This window comes from Sinohyriopsis cumingii, unplaced genomic scaffold (assembly GCF_028554795.1).
Source record: "Sinohyriopsis cumingii isolate HCF-2022 unplaced genomic scaffold, ASM2855479v2 utg000131l, whole genome shotgun sequence".
Taxonomy (NCBI): domain Eukaryota; kingdom Metazoa; phylum Mollusca; class Bivalvia; order Unionida; family Unionidae; genus Sinohyriopsis; species Sinohyriopsis cumingii.
Window position 1 is genome coordinate 2,344,916 of NW_028315872.1, and position 23,760 is coordinate 2,368,675.

General features: G+C 38.1%; 1 protein-coding gene across 2 annotated transcripts in view; it reads right to left on the minus strand.

The window, feature by feature from the left end:
- LOC149774817 (uncharacterized) overlaps nt 1-23,760 on the minus strand; it is a 296,842-nt gene that overhangs the window by 263,159 nt on the left and 9,923 nt on the right. The window contains exon 1 of one of the 2 annotated variants that reach the window (XM_089944713.1): nt 2,458-4,586. The exons of the other annotated variant lie outside the window; for it this stretch is intronic. The gene's annotated coding sequence lies outside the window, so the exon portion shown is untranslated. Of the gene's footprint in view, nt 1-2,457; nt 4,587-23,760 lie in introns of those variants that run through there. 2 annotated transcript variants of the gene reach the window in all.

A 23,760-nucleotide genomic window follows, 5' to 3' on the forward strand; every position in this document is an offset into this window, starting at 1 on the left:
CAACAACTATAAAATAAAACTAAAATAACAGTAGTAAAGGAAACACACACACACACACACACACACACACAGAGGAAAATCCACTACCACTAAGAATGAAATAAGATACAATATGGCACACATCCCGATCCACAAACAAAATCGGAGAGGTCAAAACGACACTGCTTTATAGGAACGACTATAAACAGTGGCCGGGATGCTTTAAAATAACAATAATATTAACTTAAATAAGACAGGAGATAAAGTGTCACTATAACGTAAACTGAATAATAGCCGTTAAGAAAGAAAAAAACACACACAAACAGGAAAAAACCAAAACCAATAAAGATCAAATAAGCATCATACAATCCAAACTAACCAAATGATCAAAGGGCACATAACAAACATCTCAACACCCCTCCCCCCCCCCCGACACAGACATTTTACAACGAGCATGGTAGTAGTAAAGAAAATCAGGAGACAAGTGAAAAGACCATAAACAGCAACGGGCACGGGAAATGAGGAAAACAGATATAAAAAATGAAGAGCAGGAAAAGAACTCGACACCAGATAGAAGTACTGACCACTCACAGCAAGGAGGAGACAAGACGAAGAGCAGAAAGAGAAAACCACCAGGTAAAAGCCTCTTGAAGACGTGGGGAAAAGAAAGTATAACCGAAAAGCAATTGCCACCAAATAATTAAAATGCACCCCCCCCCCAGTCCGAAAAGAATTGCCATCCCTGAATAAAAATAACTCAGACCCGTACAACATCCTCCTCCTACCATCCCCAACACAAATCACATATCTATGCGAGAGTGTTTGTGAACGAGTGTCAGAGTGTATATTAATATAGCTTACATACTAACAGAAACATGAACAGGGATATATATGCACACAATATATAGCACACACATCTACCCCCACCCACCCCCTCCCCCTAAAACACGGTTACCACATAGGGCTTTCATTCTGACCCACGAAAGCCTGACTTGAATGTGACCACCACATGCTTGGTAATATGATAGGAACAGCCCGATACAAATAGGAAACTGGACATTGATTTGAAACATGAATTAAAAACTGCTGCATGTGAACTTGGTGACGGCCTTCAACGGAAGAAGACGGGGATGCAGACAATCACCGGAAGAGGACGCAAGATGATGTCGCTGTGATGGGGTTCCTTTGCTTCCGGTCGCTTGCTCTGGTGGCATAGCAATAGCGAATTATCGCACAAATTAAGTAGCACGCAAACGCGTGAAAATTAATGAGTCGTATATGCCGATCGGCGAAAACGACTAAAATCCAAAGAACGAACCACGTTCTCTTCATTTTATACACTCATCCGTTCAAGCGTCATAAATTGACATCCGGTGTCTCAAACACTGAATGCTGATGACACTCAGATATACAGATCTAGCTGCCCAACTGAAGTTTGGGCTACCATCCAAGGCGTTGGAGGTGCATTTCTGATGTGAAGTCTTGGATGACATGTTACATGCTGCCGATCAGTGATGATAAAACTGAAGCGATACTGATCATCACGTAGACCAACAAGGAGGTCTCCGGTTTTTTTTCTTTCTGACAGTGGAGACCAATGCTGTCTGGCCGTATGCTAGACCAACAAGTAGGTCTCCGCTTTTTCTTTTCTTTTTCTGACAGCGCAGACCAACACTGTCGGGCCGTATTCCATACCGAAGTTTTACGCTGGTTTAACCTCCCCATCAATTATAACTATCGAACGCTCGCTAGTAGTTAATAAATTTATTTTGACTAACCTTGGTATGCGGATGGTAACTAAAAACCCTCTTCCTTTGACCCATGACATTAAATCCTTCAGAGCACTACTTGCTGGTCTAGATCATCACGCAGAGACTGTCTCATTCACGTCCACTACCTCAAACAATAAGTACCAGCAATACCAACATTAAATGTACACACTGTCTGTAACCTTTACTGGCTACCCGTTCTATCCGGCACGAATCCTAGGTGTCACACTCTACAGTACACTCTCATTACACCAACATGTAATGAACATATGCATGGCTGTGTATCTGGAGCTAAGACGCATCAGTCCCATCTGCAATTTATTTCAGTTGATGCCACTAAAACATTTGAATGTTCCTTAGTAGTTTCAAGACCACGCTATTGCAATTCACTCTTGTCTGGTTCGTCTGAGTATCTACTACAGAAATTTCAAAAAGTTAAAAACTTGGCTGCTCAGATTATACTTACAGTACAAAAACTGAGTACATCTCCTATGCACCCCCCACCCGCCCCCATCCACCCCCACCCCATCCCCGCTCTGTAACCTTCACTTGCTAGAATCAAACAAATTGTGTTCACTGTGCCACAATTTGTTGGCTGGCTCCAGTCCAATATACCTATCTGACCTCAGCTATGCGTACATCCCATGTAGAAACGTAAGCGCCTTTCCGACCCTAACATTCTGATTGTTAAAACGCTGTCAAGAATTACCTAATATATGGTACCGCTCCGGTGGCCTAGAGGTTAGAGCGTCCGCCTCGGATGCGGGCGGTCGTGGGTTCTATCCCCGGTCGAGTCACACCAAAGACTTACAAAAATGGTACTTAAGTTGCCTCGCGTGGCGCTCAGCATTAAATGGTTAGTGTTAGGACTGGTCGGCCTGGTGTCAGGATAATGTGACTGGGTGAGACATCGTGCTACATGCCTGCGGCATGAAGCCCCGGTACTAGACATCGTTATAAACTGCCACACTGCAGACATCGTTGCTATATGACGGAAAAATTGTTAAAAGCTACGTTAAAAATCCAAATCACACCTAATACATGAAATGTTAAAAAGGTTTATGATCTCCTTTTTTACATTTTACCTCTGACGTTAAGGAAGTGTAAATGACCATGCGGAGCTAGCAGTTTTTTTAACCTGCACATCTGAAGTCAGACTAAGCTGCATATTCTGTAACCCAAATTTAACCCGTCAATTATATACCAAAATAAAAGGAATTAAAAGTTCTTCAAACGCTACCTAAGATATACAAGGTCTCGTTTAAATAGCCAGTACAACCAGTGAGGAAACTCGGTGACATTATTTTCCTTTAAAAAATCCAACCCTTTGTAAAATAAGTAACTGTAGAGCGCCACCTTTACTATTCTGTTTTTCTTAAAACCCGCCACCTATCCCCACTCCGTGGTATCGTAACTTGCAAACCATAGAGAACCCAACGCAAAGGCCATGCGTACATGTATTTGTACAATTCTCCCCATTCTAGGTGATGAAATAACTTCATTTTATATTTCTAGTTCGCAGAGAACTAAATATACATCTGTTTGTGCATGCGTGTGAGTATGTATGCGTGTATGCGTGCAAACATGGGAACAAAAAATTGCTGAAATAGTGGCTTGAGTTAAAATAGAAGATGAGATAAGTACATAAAACACCCCTCGCGTCACATATGACGTATCCTAGTACTAAAAATACTCCTCACGTCACATATGGCGTCAGCTAGTACTAAAATTACCCCTCCACGTCGCACATGAAGTAACCTGGTCCTAAAATTACCCCCAGCGTCATATATGCCTTCACCTGGTACTATAAATATCCCCACCCCCCAGCGTCACATATGGCGTAACAAAGAAATGTATTACGTTTGTACATTTTTTGTATACAAATTACTAACAATATTTTTTTAAATCAATAAAATTAAAAATGACCAACCTTTATTTTATTCAGTTTTAACAAAGAATTATCGGATTAGAGATTTATACATTGAATTTGTTTTAAAAAGACCTCGTAACTCGTTATACTTTTAATGTTTCCTGGACCGCCAGCCGCTGATTTATTAGTTGTTGTTGTTGGGGGGGGGGGGGCATGTCTTTCTTAGGTGAACAAACATTTGTGCATTTATTAACATCAAGATTTCTCTCAAACATTCGCCGTAATTACATTGATTACTTAAAACAGAACACAATATTTGTTTTGTACTTTACAAAAACGTGCTTCTACCCTACTGCACCCCACCCCACCCCAAAATGTAAAAGATTTTGATCATAAGGTAAATTTCATTGATGATATAATATTAGAGTTTAGTTTGTTTTCCAAAAAGGGATCCCCACCATGTTATAGTTCGAGAATAACTTGGATATGAGCCGTTATATTATGCATTCAATTGTCTTCAACCTTGTTATAAAACACGAATTTAGAACATAAGTCCTTTGTTACAGGCAGTTTGTTTGTTGTTGTTTTTTTCTTTTTTTCTAGACTAAGCAATTGTTTGTCAGTTACTTTCTACTACCGATAGAACGTTTTTGTTGGCACACCCTAGCTCCATCCCAGCATATTTACTGACTAGGAATCAGAAACCTCACCTAGCGTTGGTCTAATCGTGATTCGAAATACTTATTCTTTATGTTCTGTTTCCCTCTCCTTCCGTGTGCTTGTTGTTGTTGTTATTATTGTAGAGTTTAACATGGCAACCAGTATTAATGGTGGAGGAAGAACCCGGGAAAACCCCGGGAAGAACCACCGACCCATGAGAAGCAACTGGCAAGCTTTCTCACATACCCACACTGGCCGAATCCGAGACTCGAACCCACGCAGACAGAGGTGAGATGGCAGTGATCCGCAACGGAGAGCACTTTAGACCACTCGGACACCAGGGGCCCCTCCATGTGCTTGTGTTTTGGTTTTCTTATATATATATATATATATATATATATATATATATATATATATATATATATATATATTGAGATGAGTAAATACCATGAAATAAATATATTTTCATTGTATTTTGATTGAATTTGGTATGATGCTGCCGTTTGTTTTTTGTTATTTTTTGATCGTCCTTTTTTAAAAATAAGTTTCTTTAATACCTAAAGTAAACGCCATAAGTTTGTACTTATTTCCCTCCAGGTATGTTTACCTATGGTCTAGTTTCCTTACCTCGTGGTCACAAATTCTTTTTTTTATTATAACTTTGTTTTATTTTTGTTTGTGTATACGCGTATGTTATGTCTGTCTGTCTGCCTGTCTGAGTTGTTTTGTTTGGTTTTATGAGAATGAAGCATCTTCATTTGTTTTAAGGGAGTTGGAGAATTATTATAAGCGGATGAAATGATAATTAAGTCAAAATTGCCAAATTTAATATTGTTGAGGATTGCTGTAATCGTTGTTGATATTATTTGTTTATGCTTTTTTAAAGTGTTTTGAATGAATTATAGAGTATGATTTGGAGATTCCTTTTATTTGGTACTTCCCTTTTGGGGGGTGGGGTATACCTCATTTTTTAACCGGGCTTATTCTTGAATTTTACAATACTGCCGATAAAACAACACGTGTTTTTACTCTTCTTTCGTCTGTTGTTTAGTGAACCGTAATATTGTCCTTTTTTGACAAACGTCAAATCGCAAGTCCAGCTCACTGCAAACAGAATTGTAACATCGTCCTTTGTTTTCACATATGCCAAATCTCAAGTCAAACTCGCTACTAGCAGAATTTTAACTTTTTCCTTGTCTGACACATTCCGTATTGAAAGTTAAGCTCACAGCTAGCAGAAATGCGTCATAATTTCAGATCCAGTATGTTTTTTTTTTTTTTGGGGGGGGGGGGGTTCGGGGTATAGAAAGGAATTGCCAGCTGAGAGTTTAGACAATGCAGCCTTCAAGAATTTTATACTCAACGTCTGGCACACACTACAATTGTTCTGCGTTTATTTGACAACAAATATAGTATTGCTTGTCTGATGAATTAAAAAATGAGACAACAGGTATCCAACTTAGGATTTAGCCTTATTGTCAGAAACTAAAAATTGAGCAACCTAATGGTAAATTCGCCTTGTCCTGTAATACTGCAAAAATGGTGTCCTACTTCTATACTTCTATCTCTTTGTATACTTCATACTACTACAACTACTACTCATGATTTGTTCGTGGTCTTAATAATATAAATAATAATAAGAATAATAACATTATTATTATTATTATTATTATTATTATTATTTGTCGAGTAAGGTCCCTTGTGAAGGCATCACATTAAATAAATTAGGTATTGGTCAGTAGATCGTTGTTGATGTAAAATCTCCCCCCAAAAGACTACTTAAACTTTCTGCTTCACACACACACACACACACACACACACACACACATTTGTAAAACCTACAAAACGGGGACATGCGATTTTTACCATCAAAACGGAGACATGCGATTTTTACCATCAAAACGGGGACATGCGATTTTAACACATTATGGGCGACAAGATCTATTTCAGTATGCATTTGATATAAACATGTCATTTTTAACTGAATTGTGGTTGATGTTTTTTTACTATGCATTTTATATAAACATGTCATTTTTATTTGATTTGTGGTTGATGTTATTTTGCTATGCATTTAATATAAACATGTCATTTTTAATTGATTTGGGGTTGATGTCATTTTACTATGCATTTGATACAAACATGTCGTTTTTAATATTTTTGTGGTTGATGTTATTTTACTATGCATTTGATATAAACATGTCATTTTTAATTGATTTGTGGCTGATGTTATTTTACTATGCATTTGATATAAACATGTCATTTTTAACTGATTTGTGGTTGATGTTATTTTACTATGCATTTGACGTAAACATGTCATTTTTAACTGATTTGTGGTTGATGTTATTTTACTATGCATTTGACGTAAACATGTCATTTTTAATTGATTTGCGGTTGATGTTATTTTACTATGCATTTGATATAAACATGTCATTTTTAACTGATTAGCGGTTGATGTTATTTTACTATGCATTTGATATAAACATGTCATTTTTAATTGATTTGTGGTTAATGTTATTTTACTATGCATTTGATATAAACATGTCATTTTTAATTGATTTGTGGTTGATTTCCAAGAAACACTATCAGATTCTTTTCCATCAGAACCGGGACACACATATTCAGTGTTAGAACTTATACATTCAAATAGGGGACATTCCAAAAGTATGTATTTTGATTCTAAATAAAAAATCAATTCAGTCTAAACACTGAGATAATCTCACCTCGTGCACATAGTTCCCGTCCATATTAACAAACTAAACTAAAACTATCCTGTTGAAATTTTATATTATGTTTGTTGTATATATACGTAAAAATGTACGTGCAGGAGTTTGAAGGAGACTTGTCAGAGTTGTGTGAAAATGCACAGAATGTGTCCCTTTTTCTAAAATGAAATAATCAATGATCTGCATGCCAATCTTTAGTTAAAATAATTTTATTGGCAAGACTACAGTTTAGAATTTAAAATGTCCCAGAAAATAACACACTTTTAACTTTGGTGTACAAAAAAATTGCCACTTTAATGCAATCCCCTTCATTAATAAGCCAATGCATGATAAGATCTCTTCGATATGAAACACATCAACATTTTTAAAAAAAAATGATTTTAATGGTTTAATTTTAGTGAGCTCAGGTCAGAGCCGCTTAAGCCAAATAGTCCCTATTAAAATCTAAATGTGTGGGTTGATTGTGTTACTCCATGTGCAGTATTTATGATAAAGACTGGTAAGTCGTACAATGGAATGATTGAGAAGGGACTGTCCCGTTATCTGGAGACGCCTTTTGTTCTTGCTATGATGGTAAATATGGTGTAGAGTTACAGGCGAAATTAGGTTTACAATCGTGATTTGACTGACTTAAGGTAGCGTAGGAAAAATAGTTCCCGGTATTTGGTGTTTGAGTTGTGACTTTTATTTTATTGTAGTTAAGTACAGGTGCTACTTTACGGAAATATAAGAAGGAGATACCATGCATTGTGAGGTACCTCAGAGTCAAACAAAACTGATCTGATTGTTTTCTTTCGCATTGTTTATTCTTCAGCCAGCATGCACATTTACGATACACAGAAAAGCACTAAATACGAGTATGAAAACTTGTACTTTCAGCGTCGTGACTGGTGCCATGTACAAGTACTTACAAAACCTTTTTTAATTTCCTATTGGCTCAAGCTTAACTTGTCGGATTTAATTCTAATGCGGTTAATTGGAAGAAAGAAATGGTATTATGTTTTGGTCACCATGTAGACTGTTCGTTATTATGCTTCTAACCACATTCGAATGATCTAAAATCTATCTTGATATTTTCCAGTGTATTTCTTATCCGAATGTGCATGGCGCAGAGTTAAAAAGGAGATAATACATACAAGCACAGATGAATTGTTAGAATCTCTTGCCCATCGTAAAAACTGTGCATAATATATGCATGAAACCTTTTATTCAGTTTTTTTGTGTTGCCGATCTAATTTTGGCGAAATGTGTTATGAACATTGTACTACTCATTAATAAACATGTATATCGATATTGCTCTCTGTGTTAAAATAGAGAATATATCATATTTGTCTATGTTTAAATAAATGATTTAAATCCAGTTAGCTTTTCTTGATGCCATCTTCGGTGAATAATTCGAAAACAAAGTGCGCAAGCCGACAGGAAAATTGAACTTTTACCGCGTAAACAGGACGCAGTTTTCCGACTGATATACACGAGGTTTTGAGTCGAGTGGTACGTGTGTATTGTTGTGTATAGCATGATCTGAAAAAATACCAAAGAAATGGGGACATGCTAAGATACGCTTATTTTAAGTTTTGTATCATTATAAGGCCTTGGCATTCCATTTAAGCCGACATTACAAAACGTTTTATCGACTTAACGAGGATGACCAAACAGGTAGAGGATCATATTCCTATTTAACGAGGATGACCAAACAGGCAGAGGATCATATTCCTATTCAATTTATCTGCAGGTCATTTCACAAAATTGCTCTATCTTCATTAGATACAACTCTTGGTTATTTTGCCAAATATTTACAATACTTTCCGACATTGTACTTAGACACGGTACTAAGAGTGCTATCTTTAATATCTTTAATATCAACACAGTCCAAAATTAATAAAATAATGTGGGGGGGGGGGGGGCGGGCATAGATTATGTCATATTCTTGACTTGAGCGTAATCGGCATTGTATTGTATTGTCAGCAAAAAATACAGACTTTCGGAATTTCAACGCTTTTTGTGTTTGCTGTTTGTCTTGTCTAGATTTTTGCATTTGCGTTTGAAAAAGACTCAGAGTCGAAGAATGAGAAACTAGTTTTGCACTGTTAGTTTGTCAGCTGATTGCATTTATCTTAATCTGTCCCTGACACACACGATTGCTTGCTGGATGCAGTGCGCTTGAAAGGAACGTTATTCGCCTATGATTTGTATATATATATATATATATATATATATATATATATATATATATATATATATATATATATATACAGACATACATACCATATGCGTTACAAATAACATGGCTTTTAAAGTGTTGGTATACCAGTAGTACCAACAGTATTGGTATATCAAATTGTGATCCGCCCATGGCGCAATAATACACATATATAAACATTCTCGCGACCTTTGCGCTTGATTCTACATCAATGATGAATTTCCACACATTAATCATTAGTGACGTATGAAAATAACGATAAAAAGTATTAACAATCCCCGTATTCTAAATGAATTTAATATGATACACATTTTTATCGCAATCCTTTCTGCTTTTTGTACTTTTTCCAAACAACACTCACACTGGAGTAATGGTCAGTCCATTTGTTCTGCCTATACCGCCATCCTCCTAATAGAAAAACAAGCTGGCTGAATCTCTCTTTTTGGAGCAGTTTCCGAATCTCCTGGAGTATGGAAATTCGATAGGTGGCAACCTGATTATTTTTGGAGATTTAAATTTTCACTTTGACTGTCCCGGAAACCCAAACACATCAAAACTCATAGATTCCATTAATGTTTTCAACCTCAAATAGTCAGTTAACCAACCCACCCATAAACATGGTCACATTTTAGACTGGATTCTTCATAGGCCTGATGATAACATTCTACGGTCCTCCCTGGTATCCCATGACCTTGCATCAGATCACCTCTGCATTATATGCCAACTTGACGTATCAGTCCCTAACCCTCCACCTCTATCTGCTACTAAGAGAAACCTCCGTATGATAAATAGAACCAAACTAATGCACGACATCCATGCAAACCTAACAACTTGCTTACCTCTTACAGCAGAACAACTCGATAACTGCCAACGTCCATTGCTTGACAAATATGCCCCAGCTACCAAGTGCAGAGTTTCAATTCAAAGGTGTTCTCCATGGTATAGCAGTGTTAGAGACCAGCTTCGCACGGCTAAAAGAGACCGCCGTAAAGCTGAGAGGCTTTGGCTTTCCACCAGACTCACTATTCATAAGCAAATCTATGAAGCCGTTAAGAAGAATGTCACAAATATAGTCCATGCAGCGAAATCAGCCCACAACACTACTAAGATTCTGGAAAGTTCCAGCTGCAAAGAACTCTTCGAGATTACTAACAAGCTAATGTCAAGGAACAAATCTACACCACTTCCAACAACCTTCTCTCCAGTCGTCCTTCCGGACATGTTTGCATGTTTCTTCCGTGACAAAGTACAAACCATTAGTGATAAGCTTGACACCACAATTTTAATTGACTCGTCGTCACCATACAGTTGGAATACAGAATTTGAGCGGCAACCATTAGCAGCATTTGAACCTGTCTCTATGGATTTCGTACGGACAATCCTTATGAAGAGTGTGCCAAAGTCATGTGAACTTGATCCCATTCCAACATCACTGCTGCTTGAGTGCTTTGATCCAATGTTGCCTTCACTAACTGATGTTATTAATACCTCTCTCTCATCTGGGGAATTTCAATCATTTTCCAAACTGATATTGTAAAGCCTCTGATGAAGAAACCAACACTAGACCATAACAATTTAAAGAACTACCGCCCAGGTTATAATCTCCCATTCATATAAAAATCTTAGAAAAGGTTGTTCTATCTCAGCTTGTATCTCATCTGACGTGAAACAGTCTTTTTAGCAATGTACAATTTGCATATCGCCCTTGCCACAGTACCGAAACTACTCTTCTAAAAGTAGTTAATGACATTCTCTCTGTGTTGGATAGCGGAAAGATTTCAGTCCTTACCCTCCTTGATTTGTCTGCAGCTTTGACACAATAGACCATGATATATTACTTCACCGTCTCCAGCATGTATTTGACATTTATGATACAGCCTTACTGTGGTTCAAGTCATACTTGGTCAACAGGACACAAATTGTATCTGCAAATGGAATACACTCCAGCCCAGTTGATCTCTGTTGTGGTGTTCCACAGGGGTCTGTTCTTGGACCTGTTATCTTCAGTATATACACTCAGTGGCTCTCAAGTGTCATAGATCATCTTCCAGTGTCTCACCAATTGTACGCTGATGACACCCAAATATACAAATATAGCCACCCAACTGAAGTTGATGCTACCATCCAAGGTGTAGAGAGGTGCATTTCTGATGTGAAATCATGGATGACATGTAACAATCTGCAGATGAATGATGATAAAACTGAGGCCATTCTGATCACAACCAAAATCTTTCTCATTCACATCCTTTACTTCAAACAATAAATATCAGCAACACCAACATTAAATCCACATAATCAATACGAAACCTAGGTGTTACTCTGGACAGTACTCTCACCTGTCATGAACATATGCAAGGCTGCATATCTTGAGCTGAGACGCATCAGCTCAGTTCGCAAATATCTTTCAGTTGATGCCACTAAAAAACTTGTGTGTTCATTAGTACTTTCAAGTCTTGACTATTGTAACTCAATTCTGTCTGGTTCATCTCAATATCTGCTCCAGAAACTTCAAAAAGTTCAAAACACAGCCGCTCGGATCATACTTAGAGTACTATGATCAGAGCACACCTCCCCACTGCTCTGTACCCTACACTGACTATCCATTCGATCCAGAATCAAACACAAAATTTGTTCTCTGTGCTACATTTCACTGTCGGACTCTAGTCCAACATACCTATCCGACCTCACCCATGTGTACACACCAGCAAGATACTTACGCTCCTCTTCTGACAATCGTATACTCATTATTCCCACTATAAAAAACAAAGTCATATGGACAGCATTCTTTTGCATACCAGGGCCCAGCAACTTGGAATGAATTGCCCACTGAACTTAGACACAAAGACACAGTGATCCCATTCAAGAGTGCTCTCAAATCTCACTTGTTTCCACTGCAAGAACAAACTTAAACACCTAATAATGTTTCTTGACTTAAATATTCTCAGCATATTTTTGTTATGTTTTCTAATTTCATAGTGTTTGTTTTCGTAATCATATCATTATATGTTTTTTATTTTATAGGTGTTGTCTAATGTTGTAAAGCGCTTAGAGCTTGCAAAGTCCTCATTTCATTATATATATATATATATATATATATATATATATATATATATATATATATATATATATATATATATGAGCGAAACCATATCATGTATCGATATTTGAGTGAAAACATATCATGTATCGATCGTTGAGTGAAAAAATATAACTTGTTGCTATTTTTGTGAAACTTTTCGTTATGAGTTCAGTAATTTTATCATTTGTGTTGAATCGCATCATTGGAGTCCTTAATATGTTTCTTTTTTTAAATTAACTTTTGTCAGTTATTTTTCCGTTTAAATTATAATTTTGTTTCAGTTAGGAACAGTTTTATTTAAATAAGTAATCTAACTCAGTGCGCATCATTGTGTTAAATGTCCAATAATTGGATCTTTTGCGCACAAGTTGGATTTAGGATTTTTCTACCTTCCAGTGATCCATAAATAAACATGGTATTTTCGTTACTATTCTTAGTGTCTTTACTTGCAATCTGACTCGGTTAATATTGTCACACATAATATGAGGAATCGTACGAATCTGTGTATTCAGTACAACGTTATTCTAAATGTCAGACACTAATGAGTAAGCGTACGAGTATGTGTATTAAGTATAACGTTATTCTAAATGTCAGACACTAATGAGTAAGCGTACGAGTCTGTGTATTCAGTATAACGTTATTAAAAATGTAAAACACTAATGAGTAGGTGTACGAGTTTGTGTATTCTATATAACGTTATTCAAATTGTAAAGCACTAATGAGTAAGCGTACGAGTCTGTGTATTCAGTATAACGTTATTCAAAATGTAAAACACTAATGAGTAAGCGTACGAGTTTGTGTATAGAGTATAATATTATTCAAAATGTAAAAACACTAATGAGCAAACGTACGAGTCTGTGTAATCAGTATAACGTTATTCAAAATGAGTAACCGTACGAGTCTGTGTATTCAATATAACGTTATTCAAAATGTAAAAACACTAATGAGTAAGCGTTCGAGTCTATGTATTCAATATAACGTTATTAAAAATGTAAAGACACCCATGAATAAGCATACGAGTCTGTGTATTCAGTATAACGTTATTAAAAATGTAAAACACTAATGAGTAGGTGTACGAGTCTGCGTATTCTATATAACGTTATTCAAATTGTAAAGCACTAATGAGTAAGCGTACGAGTCTGTGTATTCAGTATAACGTTATTCAAAATGTAAAACACTAATGAGTAAGCGTACGAGTTTGTGTATTCAGTATAATATTTTTCAAAATGTAAAAACACTAATGAGCAAACGTACGAGTCTGTGTAATCAGTATAACGTTATTCAAAATGAGTAACCGTACGAGTCTGTGTATTCAGTATAACGTTATTTCAGTTTCATGCATTGATAGGTATAACGCGGCTGTCACTGAATGGGTGAACATTTGAGTAACTCAAACTGTACAACTCTCTGCGCATACAATAATCTAGGTTTAAAAAAATATATAAAAATGTGAATTCAATTACCAATGTACCATTACGGGCGGAACTCGGCGTGTTTAGCAACGTATATGCGAGTAAACGTATCACTCGACACATTCAGTAGAACATCATTCTATTTCATATAATGATGTAAGCCTACGACCCTGTGTATTCAGTACAACGTTATTCGAATTTCATGTATTGATTCAAAAGTTCACGAAGTTATGAACACGGATACCATGAATATATACTTGTACGGTGACTATGTAAAATACACGTAGTTTTATAATAGTAATGAATAGACTGATACTTACAGTATATCTATAAATTCCGTAACATGTCCGTGTCCCATGTGAACTAGTGTATTCTGTACAATGACAGTATTTGTTTCATGTCGCCAAGCAAAATATTGTTACTATAAAACAAAACCAGCCACTTTTGTCCTGAGAATTCTCGGGCACATGACAAGAAGCTGTGTTATTGATAGTCTATTTTACAAGGCAAGTGATTGTCTTGTCTGGACAAATTAATCGCAATGACTAATCGAGACATTCCAAATGACTTTAATACAACATGAATATCTCGTTCATCGGTTTTACTTGGGTACACAAAATGGCTACTTCTGCTGTTGCTGCTCCTACTACATTAACCCTGCTTTGTACAATACTATTGCTACTACCGTACCCTTGCTATGTACTATTACTACTGCTACTATTACCGGACCACTACTTTAATACAACATGAATATTCATGCACGTTTGGGGGGTGCGTGGCCTGGGCCTGACGTCCCGCTCGCCAAAGGAAAGTGAAGCGTCTCTCATAGCCTCTCCTTCCCAGGTGTAGTGATCGCCGCAGGACCACTGTCTCGCTCTGCGGGGCAGGAGGTTACTTGCATATGGCCTCTCCTACACTATTGTGTCCACAGCAGCACCTTCACGCGGTGCCCCCTGTTTTTAACAGAGCCTGCTGTGTGGCGCGACCGAGTACCCGGCAGTATAACTGGGTAGGCAGACTGGGCTCATTAGCCTTGGCAGGCAACCAGTCTAAGAGAAGGGAAACTCTGACCCCAAACCCGGGCAGATGAAGCTCGTTAGCCTTGTCAGGCAGTTCATCTAGGAGAAGGAAACTCTGATTCAAAACCAACCAAGTCCCATCCATTGGATTATGGCTCCACTGCCTTGTGGATATCTTCGGGAGAAGGAAAGGCTATGGGAGTAAACCCAGACAGAAAATCAGGAGTGGAGCCCCTAAGGCGGCTGGGGGTCGACTACGACCTCCTTCCGGCAGCTCCTGCATCCAAACTGGTGCCAAATGTCATGCTCAGCATTCCTTTGGACCCCACCAGCAAGGACGAGAGGGGGATCCTGACGTCTGGGCAGCCCAGGATCTCCATACTCCACGCCCAGGCTTGCGCCCTGGAGAGGACACTCCAGTCTCGCTACTGAGTGAGGAAACAACACGGAAGCTGACAGTTTACGGGTTATAAGTCCCACCCGATTGGCGTAGGGAAGGGGCGCCACGGGTCAGCTTTGACGGTGGGAGGGATCATCGTGTCCCACTGGCCAACTATCGCCCGCCTCAAGCCGGGCAGCCCCCGGTCAATAAGGTGTTGACCCGCCATCGTCTGCCTGCTCCAGTGGGTGTCTGGAGCTCAGTGTGTTGTTCAGCATGACAAGCAGACGGAAATTCCACACCAGACAAAAGAAACAAGAAACCAATAAAGAAGACTCCAGCTCTTCGATTTTCAAGCTGGAATGTGCGCACCATGTGTACAGGCATCTCCGACGACCTCAGAGAAGTGGACGACACCAGAAAGACGGCCATCATCGATAGAGAACTCACCAGACTAAATATCAGCATAGCTGCCCTACAGGAAACCAGGCTCGCCTCTAGTGGCTCCCTCAGAGAGGAAAACTACACCTTCTTCTGGAAGGGTCGAGAACCTGAGGAGCCCCGTCAGCGCGGAGTGGGCTTTGCCATCAAAAACAATCTCCTGGCCTCGGTTGAACCTCCCACAGGGGGCACTGAGCGTCTCTTGTCCATCCGCCTCACCACTACTTCAGGTCCTGTCAACATCATCAGTGTCTACGCCCCAACCCTCACGTCATCAGAAGACGTGAAGGATCAGTTCTATGGGCAGCTGGACGAACAGATCAAAGGATGCCCCAAAAATGAACCACTATTCCTCCTCGGCGACTTTAATGCCAGAGTAGGTGCGGACCAGGAGTCCTGGCCTACCTGCCTCGGATATCATGGCACTGGAAAGACCAACGAAAACGGCCAGAGACTGCTGGAGCTATGCACCTACCATGGCCTGTGCATCACAAACACCTTCTTCAAGTGTAAGCCACAACACAAAGTGTCATGGAAACACCCCAGATCTCATCACTGGCACCAACTCGACTTGGTCATCACCAGGCGCTCTGCCCTTAACAGCGTCCTCTCCACCAGAACCTACCACAGTGCAGACTGTGACTCCGACCATGCCCTTGTGAGCAGCAGAGTGCGACTACAGCCACACGCGCTACACCGCTCAAAACCAAAAGGACGTCCTCGCATAAACACTGCACAGATGTCAGTCCCTGCCAAGGTGGAGGAGTATGTATCTGCCCTGAACAAGGCTTTCCAGGACCTGCCTGAGTATGACGCTACAGCCAAGTGGAACGCCATGAAGGGTGCCATCTACAGTACAGCTATGTCAACGTTCGGCAAGAAGGAACGACCCAGCCAGGACTGGTTCAATGCACACCTATCAAGGATGGAACCACAAATCGAGGAGAAACGAAAAGCCTTCATAGCTTACAAAAAATGCCCTAATGAACGGACGCTTGCTGCTCTCAGAAGTGCCCGAAGTAACACCCAACGCATTGCTAGACAGTGTGCGAACGAGTACTGGCAACAACTGTGTGAAGGAATCCAGCGCAGTGCCGAGTCCGGACACATCCAAGGCATGTACAGTGGCATAAAGAAGGCTCTAGGCCCTACAGTGAAAGGGGTCGCTCCCCTGAAATCCCTGACGGGAGAGAAGATCACAGACCGTGGGCAACAGATGGCCAGATGGGTGGAGCACTACTAAGACCTATACTCCAGAGAAACGTCAGTCACTGATGCAGCCCTCAGCAGCATAAAGAATCTGCCCACCATGGAAGAGCTCGACAAAGTGCCAACCTTAGAGGAGCTCAGCAAAGCAATCGACTGCCTTCCAAACGACAAAGCACCAGGTAGTGACAGCATCCCGCCCGAAGCTATCGAACGTGGAAAACCAGCATTAATTAAACCACTGCACGAGCTACTTTGCCGCTGCTGGGAGGAAGGAGTAGTCCCCCAAGACATGCGTGATGCCACAATTGTGACCCTTTACAAAAACAAGGGCGACCGCAGTGACTGTAATAATTACAGAGGGATCTCGCTCTTGAGTATTGTTGGTAAAGTGTACGCCCGCATCATACTCAACAGGCTGCAGTTGCTGGCAGACCGTGTGTACCCGGAATCACAGTGCGGCTTCAGAGCAGGCAGGTCGACGACAGACATGATCTTCTCCCTACGACAACTCCAAGAGAAGAGCAGAGAGCAAGGTCAACCACTCTACATGATGTTCATCGACCTCACCAAGGCCTTGCTACGGCATAACTACTTGGAATTATTACTACTCTTACTGCTTACTGCTACTGTATAACTACTTAGTACTATTACTTTTACTGCTATTGATATATATATATATATATATATATATATATATATATATATATATATATATATATATATATATATATATATATATATATATATATGTATATATATATAAGATTTTGATGTTCTAGATGAATGTATGTATTTAGGTCTTATACTTTACAAAAATGGAAGGTTTATCAATGATCTGAATAAACTAGTATCCATAGTTGTAAAGTGTCGAACTTTGAACAAGTGATGAACCATAAAGATGAATGCATTAAGCATTAAAATTTTATCACATTTAAGCCAGAAAAGTCTTTGTGAAGGGTCACTTCGACCTTTCTTCTCTCCCCTCCCATGTTAGTGTTAAACTTGAAAGGCTTGCAGCTACGACTCATTGAGATCTGACTAGGGCATTGTAACGCTGTCCTGATAAAGTAAACATTCGAGCTACATACCATAACCGCTTGATAGGAACCCATGACACATTATCATTTTCAAAGGGAAATTGATATGCAACGTAGTTCAGAGATTCAAGACTGTCCAAAATCAAATGAAAAATGATTATCTTGGGAAGTACCCAAACTAGTCCAGGATTTTCACCCTTCGAACTAGTTTATGGGAGGAGAGTGAGAGGACCCATGGCCGTATTGAAACAGTTATGGACGGATGAAAGGGCATCAGAGGAAGTACGAAGAACTTATCATAATGCTTTATTTTATCTCCTTAAGAAGTTGAAGGAAATTTTCAAGTTTGCCCCAGAACAATCTTCGTGACGCCTGGGAACGTCAAGTCAAGCACTACGACAAGAGGGCGAAGGAACGGAAGTTTGAAGTGGGTAATAAGGTGTTGTTACCATTGGATCACAACAAACTCCAAGTATCCTGGAGGAACCGTTTGTTGTAACGGAAAAGAAGTGTGAACAGATCTACCGTGTCTAGGTAGGAGATAAACGACTTTGTCTTACGTACCGACGCTTTTGACAGGGTTCCTGATGCAGTTGTAGTGCAGGAGCATGATGGGAACATATTTCCGGTTGCTTATGGTAGCAGGAAGTTGTCGGCAGCAGAGCGTAATTATTCTGTTATCGAAAGAGAATGCCTATCGATTATCTTTGGGATCTCTAAATTTCAGGGCTATCTGTATGGGCGAAAGTTTATTCTGGAAACTGACCACCATCCACTTGCTTATTGGATCCAAGCTAAATTGACAAAAGGACGATTAATGAGATGGTTATTATTGCTTCAGCAATATCAAGTTCAACTGCGTTACATTAAGGGAAGCACTAATGTAGGAGCAGATTGTCTGAGTAGACTAATTGATTCTAAGGTGAAGAGGTCACTTCAGGACATGTAAAAAATAACTTGAAATGCAACTTCGATGTTCGGACAGCAAAATCCCAGAGCTTTTCTTAAAGGGTGGCCTATGTAAAGTGTCGAGTTTTGAACAAGTACTGAACCTTGAAGTTCAATGCATTTAGCATTAAAATGTTATTACATTTAAGCCAGAAAAGTCTTTGTGAAGGTTCACTTCGATCTTTCTTTTTCACCCACCCACCACGTTAGTGCTAAATCTGATATGCTTTTATCTACGACTCATTGAGATTTGACCAGGGCATTGCAGCGCTCTCCTGAGAAAGTAAACATTTGAGCAACAAACCATAACCGCTTGATAGGAAGCCATGTCAATTTATCATTTTCGAAGGGAAATTGATTTGCAACGTAGTTCAGAGATTCAAGGATGTCCAAAATCTGACGAAATAAATGATTATATTGGGATAATTTAGAACCGCTGCTTACGACTGGTCAGAGTAAATTAATTTGGAAGTAATGTGAATTTAAAGTGATTACCTTGGTCGAAATTCTTTAGTCCGAAATTCCTGAGAAAGGAGAAGTTTGGATCCGAGGAAGCCTAAAAAGAATTCCTTGTTGAACAAGAAAAGGGACCAGGTAGCTGTCTTGTAAGAAAAGAAAGGGTTAAGGGCTAGGACAAACAATTTCCGAAAGAGAACAGCATTAAGGTACGCAATGTTAATTTTCCAAGTAATTGTCTATTTTTCATTGTTTGTTTTATGCAAATATGTTAGATATGACTAGGATCCATATTATGTATCGTTTATTCAATTTCATTGACATATGTTGATGCTAGAGTTGTTATGCAATGTATCTCTTTGATTTTACAGTTTCTAGTTCATTTATAGAATTGACGATAACATGCTATCCATATTTTTCATATGTGTAGGATTTCTTAGGGTTATATGAAATAATTTCCTTTGTGTGTTAGGACGATACTGATTACCGTGAGTTGACGATACTCACATATTTATATCTGATTTTGTAATGTTTATATATTCTTGTAAGTTAGGGATTGCTGTGAGCTAGAAGTTTGTGAATTTTATGCAATAGTTATCAAGCATTTGGTAGCGTAGGTAAAGAGATACGGTAATGTTAGATACACCGCTCACGTGTTAATTTATGGTTGATCGCTGTGAAGCGAGAGTGATGATCTATCGAATTAGTTCAGAATTTATGCAGTGTTCGGATAGCTGTCATGCTTCTGAGCAACGTACTTGAGGGAATTTGGTAATAGGTATAAAGATTTAGTGGTAATTTGGAAGACGGAAGTTGGAAGTCTGGAAATAGAAGACGTGTTCATAATAAAGGACTAGTAGGTCCAGGAACAGATTAAGCTTTCAGAATATAAAGACTATATAATAGGAAGACGTGATACACAGGTAGCGAGAGGAAGGTGATGCAATCAGTCGTGGACATTGAGTTCTTTTCACCACTCGTTATCATGATGAAATAAATCCAAATTAGATACTGCTATGAAATTTTGTTGACATAACTTAGATTGAATTGGAGTTGCCTCTATTAATTGTCATTGATCATATTTTGTTATTTTTCTTGTCTAAGGGGGCTCGTATTGCATTATTTCTTTCCAATAATCCTGATCAGTCCTCTGTTGATATTCTATCTATTCACTTCCACTGGGCTATAAAATCGAGGGAGGTCATTCCCTAGATAACGGCAGCCAAATCTAATTAACCATCCCTCTTACTAAGAGCGCGACCTTACACTGAGACAGCACCATTTCTTGATTATAATAATAAAATACTATGAATATTCATTTATGGGATATCCGATTAGTGCAAATACCCGACAATTTTTTTTTTCCTTTTATATAAAGATTTGTTGTTCTTCAACGACCTAAAATACACTAATGAATTGGAAATATTTAAACAATTACATTTTTAACAATTCCAACCAAATTTACAGTGAATTTGATCTTTATACATTGCTAGTTTTGACATATTTTTCTGAGTTACTGTCCGTAAGTTACTTATCACACTAAAATGATGTAAGCAGTTAATATATTAACCTAGGGAACCTAGGGAGTACCATCTAACTTCATGGATGAAATACGGATTAGTTAATTTGTAGATAGAAATAGAACTAAAATTATGGTACTGGCAATTTCGTATCAAACATAGTATAAGAAAAAAAAAACCAGAATGCAAGCAAATACTGAGTTAAATGTAAAATATCAATCCATCTTGAGAGATTGAACTTTGAAAATACGATTTGTTTTAAATTATGTATGTTGTTGGCTTTGTTTTGGCTATATCGTTATATCACAGTGTAATCGAATTTGGCTGTACTGTGCTATCTTTGAAAAAACATGTTTTGTTTGGTCCAAGCCTTATGCTTTTATAAAGACAAATTTTGTTGAGATACTTGTCTCCTATCACCACATGACCTGGACGGATCAATTGGTCTAACATGGAAACAAATCCTGAGGGTTTCAGTTTTGTTTCCTGTTTGAGGCGGTGTCTTAAATCAAAATACGCAGTCGCGATTGTAGGACGATATGCAAGACGGATGCTGGCTATTGAGATAACGAAACAGGATGTCGCCTTGCACCCAATTGCCAATACAATTCGTACATGTCAATAATCTCATGAGTAAATAGTCTTTATACGGAGATTTGTCTTACATAAATAACATATTATCTTATATATATATATATATATATATATATATATATATATATATATATATATATATATATATATATATATATATATATATACACATACATACATACATACATACATACATACACCCACACCGACATTTAAATGTCTTTCTTTTCTGTATTCCTTCCCGCTTGCCTAACAAAACATTGCGATTCGAAGCTGGAGGAATCCCAATTTTTTATTTGTTTCTTTTTAACTTCAGTTTTAATGTTTGTGTTCGAATTGTCTTTTAAACTCGCGGATCCCAATTTTTTCTTCTTTCCTTTTATGTTGAAATTTTCTTTTACGACTCCCGTCATAGGACGGGCTATTATGCTAGTCAAGATATGTAGCGAGACATACCATGACCCATGACCCAGCGTTCTATGATTAAATGACCTTCATACTTTTAAGGTCATAGTTATAAACGGATAGACATTTTACGGAAAAAGATAAAAGGACCATTATATAATAAAGGATAAAAAATAAAGTATATGATGTGTGCTAAAGTTTAAAAAAATGTACCACACTTCAACATCTATCTATCTATTTATCTATCTATTTATCTATCTATCTATCACAATGTATATACGCTTCTGTTAGGCCTTTTCAAATTTTATTCAATGAATTTTTTATTAAGTTATTTTAGTTTAAGTATTCTTTACAATACCCAACTTTAAGGGAAAACTGGCTACTTTTAAATACATGTAGGTTTCTTCTACTCCGTATCCGAAAAACTGGACGTGTTCTATTTTGACAATGAATTTTATCTTAGGGTAAAGTAATGACAAGTTGCGTATCTTTTATTTCAAATCAACTAAATATGTCACCTTAAAACAGCATTTCCCAAATGTGCAACATTCCCTTATCCGTTTTGGGACTATGATCGCGTCCCTTCTCCCAGTGCCTTGGTATTTAATTTTAAGTGCGAATTTTTTTTTTTTTTTTTTTTGTTTTCTGCCACGTACCCCATCAAAACCCTTTTGCGTACCACCGGTGGTACGCATATCACATTATTTTGTGTGAAACACTGCCTTAAAATATTCATTAAATTTGACAAAATTAGAAGCACTTTTGGAAATGTCGCCTTAATGATTATTCGTTGACACTGGGAGAAACACAACGTTAAAACACGGTTCAATGTTTGCATAACAACTATTTAAAAAACACGTGCATATCTTGCATTAAAATGTGTAATTACTAGTATTCGGTAATATATAATACTTGTACGAAATTCTGCATGTGAATCAACCAGCAAAGCAATTTACACAATGATGGCAAATTTTAGGGTGACACAGATTTTGTAACCCTAATGTTACTGTCGACATAATGGCTATACAGTGACAATATACTGTCGCCTTAATGACGGTTGCGTTGGGACACACACACACACACACACACACACACACACACATGCAGACTATTTTCTTACACAGACATTATTGTCACTTTTTGCTCCATATACGATATATTTTGATCATTATATTATTATTGTTGTTCTCGTCATCTTTGTCGCCGTCCTTTGTAAATATCTTGCAGGTGTCCTGTTATATTTTACTAATTTATCATGTACCTCCTATACAAAAGAGCAGCTTACGCAAAGCTTATCTTAGACGTGCGAAATGTTCCTTCAGATATCTTTGTGAAACACACTCACGAAATAGCGTAGGATTTTCGTACGTTTCATACTTACGAAGATTGTATACGTAAACTTTACGCTGCGTAGTGGAACGGGGCCCGTACTATCATCAGAGAGCATAATATCAAAACGGGATGTATATGTTAACGCTTTACCCCTGTTGAATTATTATCGATGATTTTAATGCATACTGATTATTTGAAAAATAATAAATATTGGTTTAAAGTTTAATTGATGTATACCGTTGTACGTATCCAGCTCTAGTAATCACACCCATCAATCATACACCAAAATGAAGTGAATTAAGCGTTATTTTAACAGTACCAAAGATCTACAAGGTCCATTTTTTAAATGGTCCATATAAATAGTGAAGAAAACCTGGGAAGTTTTACATTTGGAAATCTAGACTATGCAAAACTACGAACTGTAGAGCACCACCTAAGAATAAGAACTAATAATGCGTTGGGGAGATTACACTTGTCAACCGTGATACCGGAAGTCTCATTCTAGCTACCGCGCATTCGCAATCGCTATTTGTTGGCTTCTACATTTATAAGGATAGCCACAAACTACACCGTACAAAGCGAGTGGGGTCAAATACTCTGTTTCATATGTCTTTGCTTATATGCATTTGTTAATACTATGTTTTGTTGTCTCAGTCAATACACTGTGATTATAAATGTTTTCTGTATGCATATTTTTATTAATATGATCCTGACCCTATGTGTCA